Genomic DNA, 18122 nt, shown 5'->3' with positions numbered 1-18122 from the left:
ACCATTAGAACTAGAAATTTAAGAATATGGCTATCACGCCCCAAACTCGAAAACCGGGCTAACAAAATTTTCGATCGCCGAATCTGATGCCGACAGCCTCCGTAGTACCCCATTCTCGGCTCCTGACACCCATTCACCAGGTTCCGATCCTGGGATCCTATAAGGAGGATTTTCAATATCAATTTGATTCGTAATAAGCATAACCAAAAGCATAACCCATGAACAATAACCACAAGAACATCATCACAAAATTCACTATGATCAAAAACTTTAAAGTACAATGCATATGAAGGGAAATACAAGATAATGATAATGGAAACTCCTGAAGCTCGATTGCACACTCCTACTGCGGCGAAGCTACGGCTACATCCTAACGTCACCTGCACACATCAATCGTGCATAAGCTTAAAGGGTGGTGTAAGTGTGTGCGCAATATGAGCGTGCTCATAATGCAATGTCAGGGTAATGCGGAATCATGTTGATAAGAACATGAATGCAATCAACTGTACCAAGGCTATGCGGTACAAGACATGAATATTGTCAGCCATACCAAGGCCATGGGATGCGAAATGCAACTCACGCATGACATTCCTCATCCATATGTCAATACAGCTCCTCACTAGAGCATCGAATATCAGTATGGTTCTCACACTGGATAATCACCGGGGTCTAGTACACTTTACGCTAGCTTGCTGCCCCTATCCGATCGCACAACTGGGTGAGTAGAAGAGACCTCACAATCCGCCTACCAATATCGGGCCTGGCTTGTCGATAGCGGACCTATTCCTCAAACTAGTTAAACTCAACCTAAAAATTGCTCCCTCACTCACGCGGGTAAGGTCACACCCCTTTCCAACCGATCACGACACAGTGGGAGACGCAGCCTACTGGTAAACGGCCCTCGTGCGCTCATGTATCCACTCGGTCTCGACGTTGGAGACATCTATGGTGCCCCGATGCTAGAAATAGTATTTTCGGTATCCAATCCGACCACCCACGATGTGTCTGTGGAGGCCATAGCCCTGATGTCGCTAGGGCACACAGTAATCACAATCACACAAATGCAAATGTGCATGAGTTACGCAGTCCAATCATGCATCAACCTGCGCATACCGTGCACTCATGTGGGGTAACTCTGCCTATCAGGGAGTCCCAAAAACAACCTGCACTATGGCATATGTAATGACCAATCACATCTCATAACAAACATACAGATGATGCGTATGGGCATGTATCATGATGCTATACTGTCACAAACTCATAATCGGCAACGATAGCTGGTATTGGCAATCGACATTGATAATCAACCTCCGTACGAGGCGGGGTCCATAGATAGATGACCGATGATGGACCAATTAAAATCAATGAGGCCCAAGCGTTTAGGTTAACTTGCGAGAGAATGATGAGGAAGGGCCTAACAAAGCCTAAGGGAAGGTCAAAATGTGGACGTCCAACCATCATTGCCCATCAATGTGGACCTTTAACCAACATTGCTCCCAAGGAATGGCACTCATAGGGCCAATCGGATAGGGGCTCATGGTGTAGCACAAGGGCCTAATATACATCATCATGGGCCTCAATTACACCGAACGGGCTGAATCAATCAAATGGGCCGATCAAATGGGCCGATCAAATGGGCCAAGTCAATTAGGTCAATCAAATGGGCCGAGTTAATTGGGCCGAATCAATTATACTGGTACAAATGGGCCGAGTCAAATGGACCGATCCAAATAGGCCGAATCAATGGGCCGGATCAAATAGGCCAAGTCAAAATGGGCTGATTCGAATGGGCAGATTCCAATGGGCTAAGTCGAATGGGCCCAAACCAACCAAACCATTCATCCATCTAAAGAGATCATTTTAAAGCATTTTCCAAATAAATGAATCATGTCAAAAGACCATCTGGACCATACCACAAACCACATTGGTGATGAGGCTTTCCACTGTTAAAGTAAATGAATCATGTCAAAAGACCATCTGGACCATACCACAAACCACAATGGTGATGAGGCTTTCCACTGTTAAAATTTAGAGGGAAAACAAATATCATATTAGTCCAAAACTTCTGTAAACCCAAAAGAGGTTTCAATGGTGGGCGTTCAATTCACTGTTTTCTATGGTGTGGTCCATTTAATATCTAGATCTGCCTGATTTCTCCTTCCCAAGCATTGGTGCAAGCTAGCCAAATGGATGGACGGCTTAGATATGTCACGTACATCAGCGGTGGGTCTCGCCCGTCCAGTGCACTGGACAGTGTGACAAGACCCTTACAACATGGTGGCCCCACACAATTGGATGGATGGCTAGACACAAACATCAAGGTGGGCCACTGCACGGACGGTGCAGGTACACACGTACCATGGTGGGGCCGTACATGGTAGATGAAACATGTACACTATGGTGGGTTCCACCAGATAGACGGATGGCTAGGAGGGAGTTTCCACGTGTAGTAGGGTGCTGCTACTACAGTTAGCCCATCATCGAGGCAGATGGACGGCTTGATGAAATACATATCTAATGGTAGAACCCACAGATGGGTGGTTGGCATGGATGAAAACATGCATCACATGTGGCCCATCCAACACCGTCAAGAAGTGGACGGTGTGGATACAACACATGTCAGTGGTGGGTCCCACATAGGTGGGCCATCCCACCTCCCTTTCTATATATATGATATATTATATTTATATTATATATATATTATTTTTTATATATATATTTTTGCACGTCAGACATCCAGTGTCTTAGACAGACGGCTGGAAGTAGGACCAGGACATCTGGGGCCCACCGTCCTTAACATATGGATGGTGAGGGTAAATCACATGCATCATGGTGGGGCCACATAGGTGGGCCACCATGATCTAGATCAAGGTGATATTCATATTTTCCCTCCGTCTAAACCCAGCGTCTGGACGGTATGAATGACATAAACGTCACACGGGCCCCACGTTTTCGTCAAGCTGATATTTGAGTTTTCTCTTCAACTGGGCCTGTCCAAATGGACAGGCCAGTGGGCCTGCTGCTGACAGTCCAGCAAGGTGGGCCAATATATGGATGGCATGGATATAATACATACTTCATGGTGTGCCACACACACAAACCGGGTGGGCCACACACCCCTTCATCATCATCACCATACAAGGAAGAGAGAGAGATAGAGAGAGACGGTGATGGAGGGACCCCGCCACTATGGGCCCCTCTTGATTACAACACATCATCAAAATGGGTCCCACCTAAATGTGGGCCCTCAAATGCACATTGACGGTAGATCTCCCACCTATCGCCCTTCTTCTTTAGCTCCTTGGACTTGTATGCTTCATGCCTTCAATTTTAATGGAGGTTGATGAAAGATGAATAGTTGAGATGGGAGATCAGAGGGTGGGAAAGGGGGCCACACTTGTTGTTTTGGGAGAGAGGTTGGACGTTTGGAATTTTTGTTGCTTGGGAGTAAAGAGGGAAAATGAGAGGGAGAGAGAAGTGATGGGTGAAAAGGGATGGGATGATGGGTGATGGGTGGAGTGATGGAGTTGTAAGAAAGGGATGGGTGGAGAGAGAGAGAGAGAGTTGACTTCAGGAATAGGAGAGAGATGGGTTGCTTGTACTTGACTTGTACTTGTGATAGGATATGTACTTGATATTGATTGATTGATTGATTGATTAATTGATGGGATAGGTCATAGAGATTCTCTCAAAATTCAGGTCTTCAAAATGAACGCGGGCCCACATCTCCTGGCCCGGGTATAGGATCGGTGCGCGAGTCACGGCGTTAAAACCCCGGCAACGGCATGGTCACTTGGGTACAAGTTTCAGGTCGAGCTGACTTTGGTATGCAGGACTCACCTTAAGTTCACACGCAAACGTCAGATACAGGTCGAGGATTCCCAAAATTCAACCGGGAGGACCGTGGAAGCCTATGGAATGGTACAGATTATGATACGGGCCTTATAATAGCCCACTTAAAGTTTAGGTTAGGCCTAATCTTGAGCTCATGACCTTATATAGGTAGATGGATTGAATGAGTGGAGTGGATTTCATTCAAACATCTCTGTGGGCCCCATGGTCATTTCACGTGTGCACGATAGGAGGTGCACTCGTTGTGCACCAATCTGGGTAGCTCGGTTAAAGCGGGTTGACCCATAATTTCTCTAAAAAGAGATTTTTCTCTCTCTCTCTCTTTGGTTTTTAATAGCGGACGGACGGGCATCTGTTTCCCTAATCGGTGGCCCACCATCTGGCACCGTTAGGATAATCTGAACTGTCCATTTAATAAAGGACATACGTGTGACCAAAACCCGATAGGTTTCGCACGATTCCACACGTGTGCATGCACATGATTCTCGCCACCAACGGGTCATACAAACACAATGTTTCCAAAAACAGAAATTGTCTCCATGCTGCCAGGTTGGCGATCCGTGTAAGCTCCCCTCCCTGCATCTCGACCGTTCATACGAGAGAAATCCTAGCTGCCCACGTAGCTACGTGGTTTAGGGCTTCCAAACGGCAGGTTTTAGTTGCGCCAACGGTTTGCAAATACCTCCCACCAATAGGATATATCTGGATCGTTAGATCCTCATCCAATGGCCTAAAAGAGCTAAGTTTTGAGAATAAGAAGGGAGTGAAAATAGCTCCTTCCCAGTTCTTATGAAAACTGGAAGAAAAACAGCTGCAACCTTCAAACCTTCGAACCCACCACAAAAATGCCAATGGAGCTTCATTTTCTTGCTCTTACAAGCATCACATGGAAGGTTTAGACCTTTCAGTAGCCTCGTTTCAAAGAAAGGTGGGCTGTATTCGAGTCTCCCATTAGAGCCGACCTTCTCCTCCATTGTTCTTCCACACCGAGTGGGACCGAGTATGTCTGAACTCGACGTCCATTACTAGATGTTTCTAACTAGAAGAGAAGAGGAAAAAGGGAAAGAAAGGAAGAAGGAAGAAAGGAAGAAGAAAGAGAGAAGAAAAAAGATGGAGGGAGTCCACGAGTGGGTGTTGTTGTGAGCACTGGCTTGACTCGATCAAGTCACGATCTGAGTTGGGTCTAGATCAGGGCCGAGCTTGGGTACAGTGAACCCTACTAAACTAAGAAGGACTAGCGAAAGAGAGAGTTAGGTTGGGTTAGTGCTGTGTTGCACCAACTCACCACACCGTCTTGACTCAGCTTGTGGGTTGCGAGTTGGGTTTGGGCTGGGCATTCATGGAGTTCCAGCAAAGAAGGAAGAAAGGGAAGGGAAGTAGGAAAAGAGTGAGAGAAAAGAGAGAAGAAGGGAAACTGGAGAGAAAGGAGGCCGTTGGGCTGACTCGGCCGAAATCGAGTTTGACTCGATCAGGTCAGGTTTGGGCCTGGTCCAGGCATTGCTGGATTTCCAGCATGTGAGAAACAAATAGAAGAAGAAGGAGAGAGAGAGAGAGAGAGAGAGAGAGAGAGAGAGAGGAAGAAGGAAGAAGAAGAAGAGAAAGCGCGATGTTAAGTCGACTTGGCTGCCATTTCTACCGAGTTAACTCGGTCAAGTTGCATGTGGAGTTGGGTCAACTTAGTTGCGTCGAGTCGAGCTACCAACTCGAGTAGTGTAAGTCAACTTCTTCTCCCTAGATTAGATTGTTTTAATTTACCATTAATTATTATTGCGGTAATTGTTATGATTATTAAACATGATTAGCCATTAGTAAACTATTTACACTGATATTAAATATTATAAACATAATTACAATTATTAAATAGTAGTATTTTAATTACCATCCTTAAATATTATCATGAACAACAGATCATACTATTTATAACCATCATAATGGTTATTGTCATCATGTTAGCTAATATTAATTTAATCGTTAATGTTAATAATGATGTTATTGACATTATTAACGTTACGAACAATTGTACATCAATTAGCGTTCAAACCCTAAAAATCTAACCTAGACCTAAACTCTAGGATAAAATCCTAGACCTAAGTAATCTAAACTCTAGGTCAATACCCTAAACTAGATAGTGAGTTAGGTTTGGCTCTAATTGTAGAATCTCATAATTCATGGTAGATCATAATATATATTATCATGACTAGATTCATTATTGATAGTTATGACTATTATCATTTTCCTTATGGGATTAGTATGATTCTTGTTAATATGATTATTAGTATTAATCCTTATTATATTATTGTTAGTAAAAAATTTATTATTATTAATTGCATTATTTAATAGATTATTAGTCATTATAAGAACATTAGATATTGTTGGTATATTTAAATATCAACTTGTGAATCATCGTTATTAATATTGATAGATTTATACTCCTATTATGAATATTATTTGATCCATTATACAATAATAATAATAATAATAATAATAATAATAATAATAATAATAATAATTTAAGATTCAAATCCTAGAATCTAAGCATAGAAATAAACTTTAAGATAAGACCCTAACCCTAAGTAATCCATAACCTAGGTTATAATCTTAACCATAAGTGGTTTGTAGAAATTCGATCTAACCACACAATTTCATAATTTGTGGTAGGATTTGACGCTAAGGGCATGCACACTTCCTAGCGACATTAGTTGATGAATCGACTTATAAGGTGATGATTTCCTCCCCTTGAGCTTTTCATTTTCCCATTAGCTTAAATGATAGTTTTTATTTTAATTTCAGTTAATAATTGATATCTTTATCTTATAATTACATGTGTTAGTTATTAAAATTAAATGCTAGATTACATGATCAATATTTATCCTCTATATTTTCTTGTGCTTGGGACTACTCGTGGACTGCTTATAGAACTCAAACTGGTACACCAATCAGTGGGAAACCCACTTATAAATGTACACCCAAACTTGGGATGTAACTTGATTGATTGTTGTAAGACCCGTATTCTAGTCCGTACTGTTCCGTCGACTCCCGCGATCATTCCCATCAAATTTTGGCTACCGGCGACCTATAATCAATTTTTGCGCGCGATCCTAAGTCATATCTTATAGACTTAAGTGACTTAATCCGAGACTTGTACCATTGCGACCGCACCATCGCCGCGATTCCAACGCCGCATCTCGTGCGCCAATCCGACACTTAGATCATAAGATGTGGACTATGCATTATAATGACCGTGGACCGTATATTGCTAGACCCACCCATCCCATGTGGCACCAATCCCTAGGTAATCATGAGGGTAATGGATGACATCACCCTAGCTAAAGCCACCCTACCCTAGCTATATCCACCCTACCATAGCTATAGCCACCCTACCTTAGATATAGCCAACCTACCCCCTAGCCTTCTTCTAAGCACCTATTGTTAGCCACCTTCTCTTACAAGTCATCATTGCCTACCTAAGCTACTCTCCCTCTCTCTTATCTCTCCCTCTCTCCTTTATTTCTCATTCCTTCAATTCCAAGCAACAAAAAAATGGACGTCCAAGCCATTTTCAAGAGAGAAATGTGAGTTGTGTGCCCACTTCCCATCCCAAAAACCTCCATCCTAGCTATTCATTTCTCATCTTCCACTATCAAAGTGAAGCACAAGGAGATCAGCTTTCTAACGGACCAAGAAGATCGAACGGTGGGTGCTTATTAGACTAGATTTTCATGTTTTGATGATGGGCCAAGTGAGGCCTACTGATTAATGGTATGGATCTCACTTTGGACCCTAGGTGTGGCCGATGGCCCACCTTAATCCTCATGATCATTCCATGATGGGGCCATTCTCCATGGACCCTATCATGATGTTTATTTTTCTTGCATAAAAAGATGTCATCTAAACCGTCCATTTTGGGTGGAGAAGGAACCTCCACCATTGATCTTTAATTTGGTGGGCCCACATGTATTGGGACCCACTTGATGTATGATTGAATGCAAGGGAGGGCTCATAGTGGCAGAGCCCTCCATCACACGTGTCCCATCTCCCTCTCTCTCTCTCTCTCTTTCACTTTTCTTTGTAATGATGTAGTTGTGTGGCCCACTTGGATGGACCCCACTTTGATGTATGTATTACCCATGCCATCCAACCCTTCCTTTTGGTGGCCCACGTCCATAGGTGGGGCCCACCTCAAATGTATGTATCATGCCTAAACCGTCCAGCGTCCAGGGACGCTGGACGTGAACTAGGAAAATACAAATATTAGCTTGATTCATAAGCTTTTGGATGGGCCACTTGCGTAGGCCCCACATTGATGTATGGATTCAAACCAAGCCGTCCATCCTTTTCCCCACCTCATTTTAGGCGTTGAGCTGAAAATTGAAGCTGATCCGACCTTCTGGCGGGCCACAGTACAGAAAACTGGGATTTTTACTATTGAAAAACCACCTGATGTTTATAAACTCCAAAACACCTTGAATATTGGGCTTGTTTGGCTTGTCTAGGGCTATGCGAGCCAATAGACGGGGTGGATCTAACTGATGTGGGCCCCACCTGTGAAAAATTTCAGAAAAACAAGATTTCAAATATATATATATAACATATATACAGCAGTGCCTGCTGCTCAGCGTCAGCAGTACAGGACGCTGTTGCGCCGTGGATGAAGAGGCAGGGACCACGGTTTAAGCCGTGAGCCCCACCGTGATGTATGGCCACATCCACACCGTACATTTATTGGGTCCCTTTGGGACAGTGGGCCCCCTAAAAATCAACCGTTTTAGGAGCTCAGGTGGCTCACGTCATAAGAAAAAGTGGGATTGGACGTCTACCATTGAAACCCTTTTGGGTATCACAGAAGTTTTGGGTCAATATGAAATTTGTTTTTCCTCTGCATCCAGGGTCCGTGTGACCTTATCAATGGTTTGGATGGCAGATAAACATTATGGTGGGCCACACGTGTGGACCCCACCATGAGGTAAGTATTTTACCTATGCCTGCCGCCCCCTGTGTGCGGTTGCGTCAGTGCAGCGTGGACCCCATGATGTATGTGTTCTATCCACACCATCCACACCTGGACGGTGGGACCCACCATGATGCATGTGCTGCATCCAAACCGTTCAACCATTTTGGAAGCCCATTTTATGGCAGTGGCAAAAGAATGAGTCAGATCCCTAATTCAAGTGGGTCCCCACCACGAAAAAATAGTGGGAACAGTGACACTCACCATTTAAATTTCTTAAGGGCCACAGTAGTTCCATTCAATAACGGTGGGCCCTGTAGGATATTTTTAACGGTGGAAATCATTGTCATTACTATTTGGAGTGCGGTCCAGTTCATCTTTTGATATAATTCATTTATATATATATATATTATATACATCTTGATATATTTGTGGCCTGTTGTTGAGGCCCACCTTGATATTTATGAGGCCCATTGTGATGTATTCAAGGCCCATGGGTATGGCCCATTGCAATGTACATAAGGCCCATTGGTGTGGCCCACTTAATTAATATAAAGCCCATGTGATGCGGCCCATTTGATGTATCTAAGGCCCATGGGTCGAGGCCCAACGGGATGTCCTTAGGGTCCATTGCAATGTGTGATTCCCATGGTTTGTGTAATGATGTTTTATGGCGGGTCATGCCTTGGGAACAATGGTGGTTTGATGTCCACATTGTAAGTACAATGTTGGTTAAATGTCTACATTGTAACTCTCCTAAGGGCCCATTGATAGGCCCATACTTGTTGATAATTCATCACTTTATAACATGCTTAGTACAACTCCATGATTCATGCCCATACGCATCATATGTATGTTTCGTATGATGAATGTTTGATCATAGCATAAGCCGTTGGGTTGAGACATTTACGGAACTCCTTATAAGACGGAGTGCCCCACATGATTATACGGTACGTGCAAGATTGCTACATGACTGACGGTGTGACTCATGCATTTTGCATTGTGTGTCGTGATCACTGCATGCCCTAGCGACATCAGGGTCGTGGCCTCCACAAGCACATCATGGATGGTCGTATCGGATACCGAAAATATTGGATCTAGCATTGTGGACACTTCGGATATCCTTGGGTGAAAATTCCAGAACTTTTTTGGTATCAGGAGATGCTCCAACATCTAGACCTAGTGGATACACGAGCGCCCGAGTGTCGAATACCAGTAGGCCACGTCTCTCACTGTGTCGTGGTTGGTTGGAAGGGAGTGTGGCCTTATTTGCCCGAGTAAGGGGGCTATAAGCTAGGCTGAGTTTGACCAGCTCGCAAATGAGTCCACTATTGACGAGCCGGTTAGGTATTAGTAGACTACTGGTCAGGCGGATAGTGTGGTCTCTTCCACTTGCTTGGCTGTGCAGCTAGGGAGGAGGCAGTTAGTGTGAAGTGTATTAAACCCTGGTGATATCCAGAGAGAAAATGTACTGATATGTGTACTTAATGAGGACTGGCATGCTTGTATTGCATCTCATATATGACATTTGGCTATGTAGGCCTCGCTTTGTATCGGTATGGCCGATAGCATTCATGTCTCGCATCGCATGGCCTGGATATGGCTGATAGCATTCATGCCTTGCATCACATAGCTTGGTACAGCTGATAGCATTCATAGACTTACCACATATTTCCATATTACTCTAATATTGTACACTTGGCGCTTGCCTTGCGCACACTTACACCACCCTCTAAGCTTTTGTAAGCTTATGCGCGACCGTTGCGTGCAGGTAGCATTGGATAACAGCAGCGATGAGGCAAGAGCGCACATCAGATCATTTTGGAGTTTTTGACCACCCTATATTTCCCTTTCCGCATTGTACTTAAAGTTTTTGATATAGTGGATATGTGGTGATGTTGTTTTGTAACTTGGTTATGCTTGTGGTTATGCTCCATTACAATAAAAAATTCATAATGAAAATCCTCCTTGTAGGATCCCAGGATTGGAATCGGGCACGTGAGTGCCGGGATCTGAGAATGGGGCACTACGGAGGCTGTCGGTGCCAGATTCATCGATCAGAAATTTTATGAGCCCGTTTTCAGAGTTTGGGGCGTGACAGAAGTTGGTATTAGAGCATAACTTGGGAATACGTAAGGATCACATCACATATCTACTATGAACTTAGAATAAATAGGTTCTGAGCCTGAAAAACTTAGCAATTTTTCGACATAGACCCTTAATGTTTATGCCTTCGAGAATTCTCAAGGCAGATAGACTCTTGTTCCTTCTTGTAGGACATGCTGCCTAGAAGAGCAACCCGAGCGAATCCTGCTCCACCACCTGCGACTCCCGCTCCACCACCAGATATTCCTACTTTCCATTCTGAGGATGTCACTCCTCTACCCGAGACCGGTGCTGATCCGACCATACCTATGAGTGCCGCCCAGCTGTAGTAGATGCTACAGGCGATGACTGCTATTCTTCAGGGGCTAAGTAGGTGTCCCACTATTACGCCAGCCGAGGCAGAGCAGGAGCATACGAGCACCCTTCTCAAGGACTTCCGACAGCACGATCCCCCGTGTTTTCGGGGTGAGCTAGACCTTCCTGCAGCAGAGATATGGTGCTCTGAGGTGGAGAAGATATTTGACACCATGAGATGTACTACCCAACAGTGAGTCTCGTTAGCCATATTTCTTCTCCAGGGTGAGGCTCAGCATTAGTGGGCATTTGTCGCCTGAGCGGTAGTGGCCGATTTCATATGGACCTGAGACGATTTTGTAGACTGGTTTAACCGAAAGTTCTTTCCCGAGCATGTGCGCCAGGAGCACACATTAGAGTTTGAGACTCTGGTCTAGGGAGACATGACTGTGTCCCAGTATGAGGCACGTTTCGTCGCACTATCGAGATTTGTGATGTACCTTATTGATGATGAGTGGCGGAAGGCCCGTTCCGTCTCTTTGAGAACGGTTTGCGTCCTGCCCTCATGAGCTGTGTGATTGAACACATACTTCCGACGTTTGAGCAGATTGTGGAGAGGGCCCAGATCTACGAGTCAGATTGGGCCAGTTTACAGAGGGCCCGTGACCAGAGAGGAGATCAGAAGAGGAAGGCACCATCTGGTGGTTCCCAACAGCAGCAGCATCATCCACAGCAGCGACGCACGACCTGCCTAGCATTTCGAGCACTAGTGGCACCCCCAGCACCACCTCCGGAACTATTCCCAGGTACTTGCTTTAGATGCGATAAGACAGGACATCGTAGGCATGAGTGTCCCCATCCACAACAGCAGCAGTCGAGGGCACTGCATCAGCCTCCGCGACAGCCCCCACAGCAGCAGCAGTGACCATAGCACTAGCCTCCTGTACCTCCCCCGCAGCAGCAGAGGCAGCAGATTAGGCCGCCACAGTGACAGCAGCAGCAACAGAGACCTCAGAGAGGACCTGCACCTCCCCGGCGGCCCAGGGTAGATTTTATGCCGCCCAGCAGGACCCTCAAACATCACGAGGAGTCGTCGAGGGTACTCTCCCTGTTTCTGCATGCATTGTAAGTGTATTGTTTGATTTTGGTGTATCGCATTCCTTTGTGGCCAACGATTTCTGTCGATCGACCAGTTTACCGATGGAGTCTGCCCGTGAGGGTTTATCAGTATCGACGCCCTTAGGTAAGACTGTAGTATTAGACCGATTTTGTCCGTCTTGCCCGGTTCTGGTGGGGGATATCTTTTTTCCTGTTGATCTGTTCATATTGTCGATATCCGAGTTTGATGTCATCTTAGGCATGGATTGGCTCACCGAGTACCACACTATATTAGATTGCTCCGCGAGGACAGTCACGTTCTGTATACCCGGCATGCCAGAGTTCTAGTTTATTGTCGAGCCCAGAGGAGATCAGCTTTCCTGCCTGTTGTCGTGTGCCGTTGAGGAGTCAGTTACTTTGAGTATCGACCAGTTGCCGGTTGTTTGTGGTTTTCCCGTTGTGTTTCATGAGATTCTGGGGTTAACACCTCATCAGCACACCTAATTTCAGATTAATCTCGTGCCCGGTACCGCACCTATTTTGAAGACCCCGTATCGTATGGCGCCGTTGGAGTTAAGGGAACTGCAGAAGCAGTTAGATAAGTTGCGTGAGTTAAGTTTTATCCGTCCGAGCAGTTTACCGTGGGGAGCGCTGGTACTCTTCGTGAAGAAGAAGAATGGCTAGTTGAGGCTTTGCGTAGATTATCGCGAGCTTAACAAGGTCACAATCAAGAACAAGTACCCGCTCCCGAGAATCGATGATTTGTTTGATTAGCTGTAGGAGTCACAGTTCTTTTCAAAGATAGACTTGCAGTCTGGTTATCATCAGGTTCGGGTCCGAGATGAGGATATCCCGAAGACAGCCTTCAGGACGCGCTATGGTCATTTTGAGTTCCAAGTCATGTCTTTCAGACTGACCAATGCGCCCGAGTATTCATGCAGGTGATGAACGAGGTCTTCCATCCGTATCTCGACCAGTTTGTTGTGGTGTTTATTGACGACATTCTGATATATTCGAGGACCCGTGAGGAGCATGAGCGACATCTGGAGATTATCTTGCAGACCCTCCGTGCACACCAGCTTTATGCGAAGCTGGAGAAGTGTGAGTTCTGGCAGGAGGAGGTGAAGTTCTTCGGTTATGTGGTGATGAGGCAGGGTGTCGCTGTAAACCCCTCGAAGATTGATGTCGTGTGTCAGTGGGGCCAGCCCACGAATGCATCCGAGATCAGCAGTTTTCTTGGTTTGGCGGGCTACTACCGACGTTTTATTGAGGGATTCTCTCACATTGCAGCCCCGTTACCAGGTTGACCTGGAAGGGTGCCGAGTTCATGTGAAGCGACGCTTGTGAGCAGGCATTTATGGAGCTGAAGGACAGCCTCATGTCCGCTCCTATCCTCACTCTTCCCTCTGGGAGTGATGGATTTATTGTATTTACCGATGCCTCACGAGTCGGCTTGGGTGTTGTCGTGATGCAACACAGGAAGCCGATGGCTTATGCGTCTCGCTAGCTCAAGGTCCATGATCTGAACTACCCTAAGCATGATTTGGAGCTAGCAGCAGTGGTCTTCGCACTGAAGGTGTGGAGGCACTATCTTTATGGGGTGAGGTTTGAACTCTTCTCCGACCACAAGAGCTTGAAGTATCTAGTCTCTCAATCCGAGCTAAACATGAGGTAGAGGGGTTGGATGGAGCTCCTGAAGGACTATGATTTTGACCTCCAGTACCACCCGGACAAGGCGAACATGGTAGTGGATGTTGAGACTCAAATATTGCATAATTTTTCCCATTTACATCTTGGTTTTATGAACATAAATCATCTTAATGTTCTAATTTACTCATGTCTGTGTTGCAAGGTGAATTTAAGAGCTTGGACTAAAAAAAGGTGCTAAAAAGCATGGATTTGATGCTCAAGAATTACCAAAGCAAGGGATGGATCTTAAGAGACCAAGATTGAAGAATTCACATGCTAAAGATCCAAGAAAACCAAGTGAGGAATGAAAAGAATGGAAGATTTGAAGTGAAGAATCCTGAAATCGTCCTGAAAAGTGTATTCTCAAGCTCTAAAGTCTATTTTGAAAAACTGTACAACAAGAAGTCCATTTTAAACAAACTATGCAGTGAGAAGTTTATTTTGGAAAAATATGTATATTTGAGGCGTTTTCTAGGGTTTTTCAATTTTGTACGAAAATTGGAGTTCCCTACTTATAAATAGGGATTCCTAGGGCATTCTTAAACATCATTAGAAGCATTCAAGAGCAATATTTAGGGTTTTTAAAGAGTTTTTAATTTTATTAAAGCTTTTTAAGTTATTTTTTTTATTTTAGATCTTTTCTATTTGCATTTTTTTTCTTCTTTCTTTCTTCTTGCTTTTTATTTCTGCAATTTAATTATGTTTTTCTAAGTTCCTTCTAGCCCAAGCTAGAAGAGAAGCACATGGGTTTAATAATTTTTTAAGATTATGATGATTGATTGTTTTAATGATGAGAAGAATGGTGTATGCATATTATCTATTATTTAGGTTTTGTTTTTTATCCTCTTATAAGATACATATGTTTCCATCATATGAGATCCATATTGATGAATAGGCTTACCCTAGATCAATCAAATTTCCTAGATAGGAGAGGTTCTCAACCTGTTATATTTCTTTGATATTCATTATCTTATAGATATTGAATACTTAAAATCACTAGCACTTGAGAATATATGTCAATAGTGCAAATCTATTATTTTCTAATCTTTTATATCATTTATTAAAATATTTAAACTGTTTTATTTTCCAATTAGGTTGACCATAGTGCTCAGATCCTAGTTGTGTTATCCAAGTCATCATGATTTTGAAACGTTAACTCATATGTGGAACTTTGAAGCTTAGGTGTTATTTTATTCAGTTGAATTACATCCATTCAAAAATCCCAAAATCAAATCATCAGATTAATTTTTATTACTTTGTTTTGCATTTAATTTTTTTCTTCTCATAATTCATCTCCTTGTGGGATTGACCCTGTATTCACGGGATACTACTTACGAACCTCTGCACTTGGAGGCAAGCAATCAAGTTTTTAGCGTCGTTGCCGGGGAGAGACTGAGATAGATTAGATCTGTACAAGATAGCTAAGGTAAGTTCTCTTCTAAACCCTCCGAATTTTCTGTATTTTTTTCACTTTTCTTTTTCTTTGAAAATAAATTCAGTTGGGTCTTTTAAGCACTAACTATGACATAAGGTTGCTCTGCATGGGATTTTATCACCCAAGTGCTATGGTTGTCCTACAGTTGTTGTTTGATCACAAAGATCATCTGCTGAATCTATTTTTTAGATTAGCATAGTTTAATTTCTGCATTAGTTTTACTTTTATTTTATTTTTATTTTTTTTTTGGATTGAACCCTCATGGTCGGCCCTGCCACCTGGGTTGTTGATTTATTTTTGCTTTGTGGATTGAACCCTCATGGTCGGCCTTGCCGCCTGGGTTGTTGGTTAAGTTTTTATTTTTATTTTAAGTATCATACTTGCTATTTGAATTAGTGGTATTTGTTGTGTGGTGTGAATGGTTTATGTCCCATTGGAGTAGGGATCAAAACAATCGACTCTCCTTCAAAGGCGGACTAGTTACAGGCCTTGATCATTCGCTTAGAAGAGGCACTCAACATCACTTGGATTCCATGGCAAACCTAGTTGATAATCCAAATCCCAATCTGTTAGATCCAACTATAAATCAAAACAGAGAAAATCAACCTAATCCTCCTCTTGAGGATGAAAATGAAGTTCATAGGAATGTGTTAAACCAACCACGGACTTTACGTGAACATCTATACCTTGAAAGATCAACTTTACCATCTTGCATAGTGTTCCCTACTCACACAAGGAACATTGATTTTAAACCAGGTGTGATTCAATTGATTTCTAAATTTCATGGCTTAGATTCTGAAAGCCCCTACTTGCACCTCAAGGACTTTGAGGAAGTAATTGTAACGTTACAAGTAAATATGGCAATAGGGATGTACTTAAGCTTAGATTATTCTCATTTTCTCTAAAGGATCGGGCCAAAGCATGGCTCAACTCTCTAAGACCTAATACCATCACTTCATGGCAAGCCTTAAGTAGAGAGTTTTTGAAAGTGTTCTTTTCCGAGTACAAAACAAATGCACTAAAACAAGAAATATGTCATTCTCCCAAAAGGGGAATGAACTATTTTTCCAAGCTTGGGAGCGCTTCAAAGACATTCTAATTACTTGTCCACATCATAGTTATGAACCATGGTACATGATTGATTCTTTTCGAAAGGGGCTCACCATAGATACCCATCAATTCATAGAGATGATGTGTGGTGGAACCTTTCTTGATAAAGATCATAATGAGGCATGGGATTTTCTAGATATGTTAGCAGAGAATACGTAGACATGGGATGTCTCTGCTAAATCAGACCAAACTAGACCCATTCCTAGAGAGAAAGCGAGAATGTATATCCTAAGAGAGGAAGATGACCTTAATGCAAAATTGCTGCATTGGTGTAACGCCCTGAAATTCGGGGGTCGAGCATAACTCAGCTCCCGAGTTCCAAAACATCACTTATGCAACATTTTTAATGATGGATGTATGTTGTCTGTATTAGTGCATAAAACATGGAATATATTAAGCCAAATAGCAAATATAATTCAGGGATAAGTGAAGAAAGCAAGCGGAAGACTTATAGAAATAAATGTGTACAAGTGCGAATCCCTGAAATACATACACATACCTGGTCGTAATGTAAGTGTTACTATCAAAATTACAAGTATCAAAATTACATCATTTAATTCCCAAAAGAAATCCCAGCATCCCGCGCATCAGAACGAGGCTCACTAGAACCCGTCTGAAAACTGCATAAAAGAGAATGCAGCCTCATCATCATCCATCTCCCGCTCTGCCTCAGAGGTCGCCTCAACATCTGCAACATCAGCAGCTAAGACAGAGTCTGGTGGGTGTTTAACACCGCCCCAGAACGTGGGAGTGAGTGATCAACTCAGTGGAACAATAAGGCACAGGTTAACATGTTATCAGTTCAATCAAGCAAAAATGATAAAGCAGAACAATTAAACATGTCCTAAGTACTCTTATTAATGCAAGGATGTATGCAGAATGATGCGTGCCCTCACGCGTACACCCTCAGCATCTTCATCTTACGTTACGCATGACACCACCTCAAAGTATGCCACATCTACAAAGTACATGCAAATGCGGTGCATGAACATGATTACTAAGTTGTTATTAGTCCTTTTCATACAGCAGAATTGGGAAGCTAAGATACCTTCCTCATATCACCATCCAAACAGTGATCTATTCTAGGGTCGTCAATCCTAGACATCTCATACGATCATATGTTTTCAGATCATTGCAAAGGGCTCGTCACCAATCAATGCACGCCTATCATACCTTCGTTACTACACTAAGGCTTATCACCTCAATGCAGTATCCAGGCATGCTCGAGGTCACTACAAAGGGCTCGTCACCAATCAATGTAGGCCGACAGCACGAATATAGTGTCCCATACCACCATAATCGGCTCACGAGTTTGGTTGCTCACTGGTCACTACGGGGAGGCTCGTCACCCCAGTGTAGGTCGACAGCTCGACCACGGTGTCCCATACCACCATGTCCGGCTCATGAGTCTTAGCGGATCAAGGTACCATGGTTAATAGGATTTCATCAGTAAGTCTGGTACCCTAGATTCAAGCAGTAGCATCCATACATGGTGAACATACATCGGACAATCGGGTTACTTGACGAACTCGACTAGCATGAGCGCACGTTGGGTTGATCGACATAGAGTGTGCAAACACTCCGCGTGGC

General features: G+C 43.5%; 1 non-coding gene across 1 annotated transcript; it reads right to left on the bottom strand.

The window, feature by feature from the left end:
• Positions 1-16437: 16437 nt before the first annotated feature.
• On the bottom strand, positions 16438-16543 carry LOC131224559 (small nucleolar RNA R71). The gene has a single exon (XR_009161032.1). It is a non-coding gene; the product is annotated as a small nucleolar RNA R71 (small nucleolar RNA).
• Between the last annotated feature and the right edge of the window lie 1579 nt (positions 16544-18122).

The sequence above is a fragment of the Magnolia sinica genome, chromosome 13, assembly GCF_029962835.1.
Source record: "Magnolia sinica isolate HGM2019 chromosome 13, MsV1, whole genome shotgun sequence".
Taxonomy (NCBI): domain Eukaryota; kingdom Viridiplantae; phylum Streptophyta; class Magnoliopsida; order Magnoliales; family Magnoliaceae; genus Magnolia; species Magnolia sinica.
The sequence above is the reverse complement of the archived record's forward strand: the minus strand, read 5'-3'. Positions and strand labels throughout refer to the sequence as shown.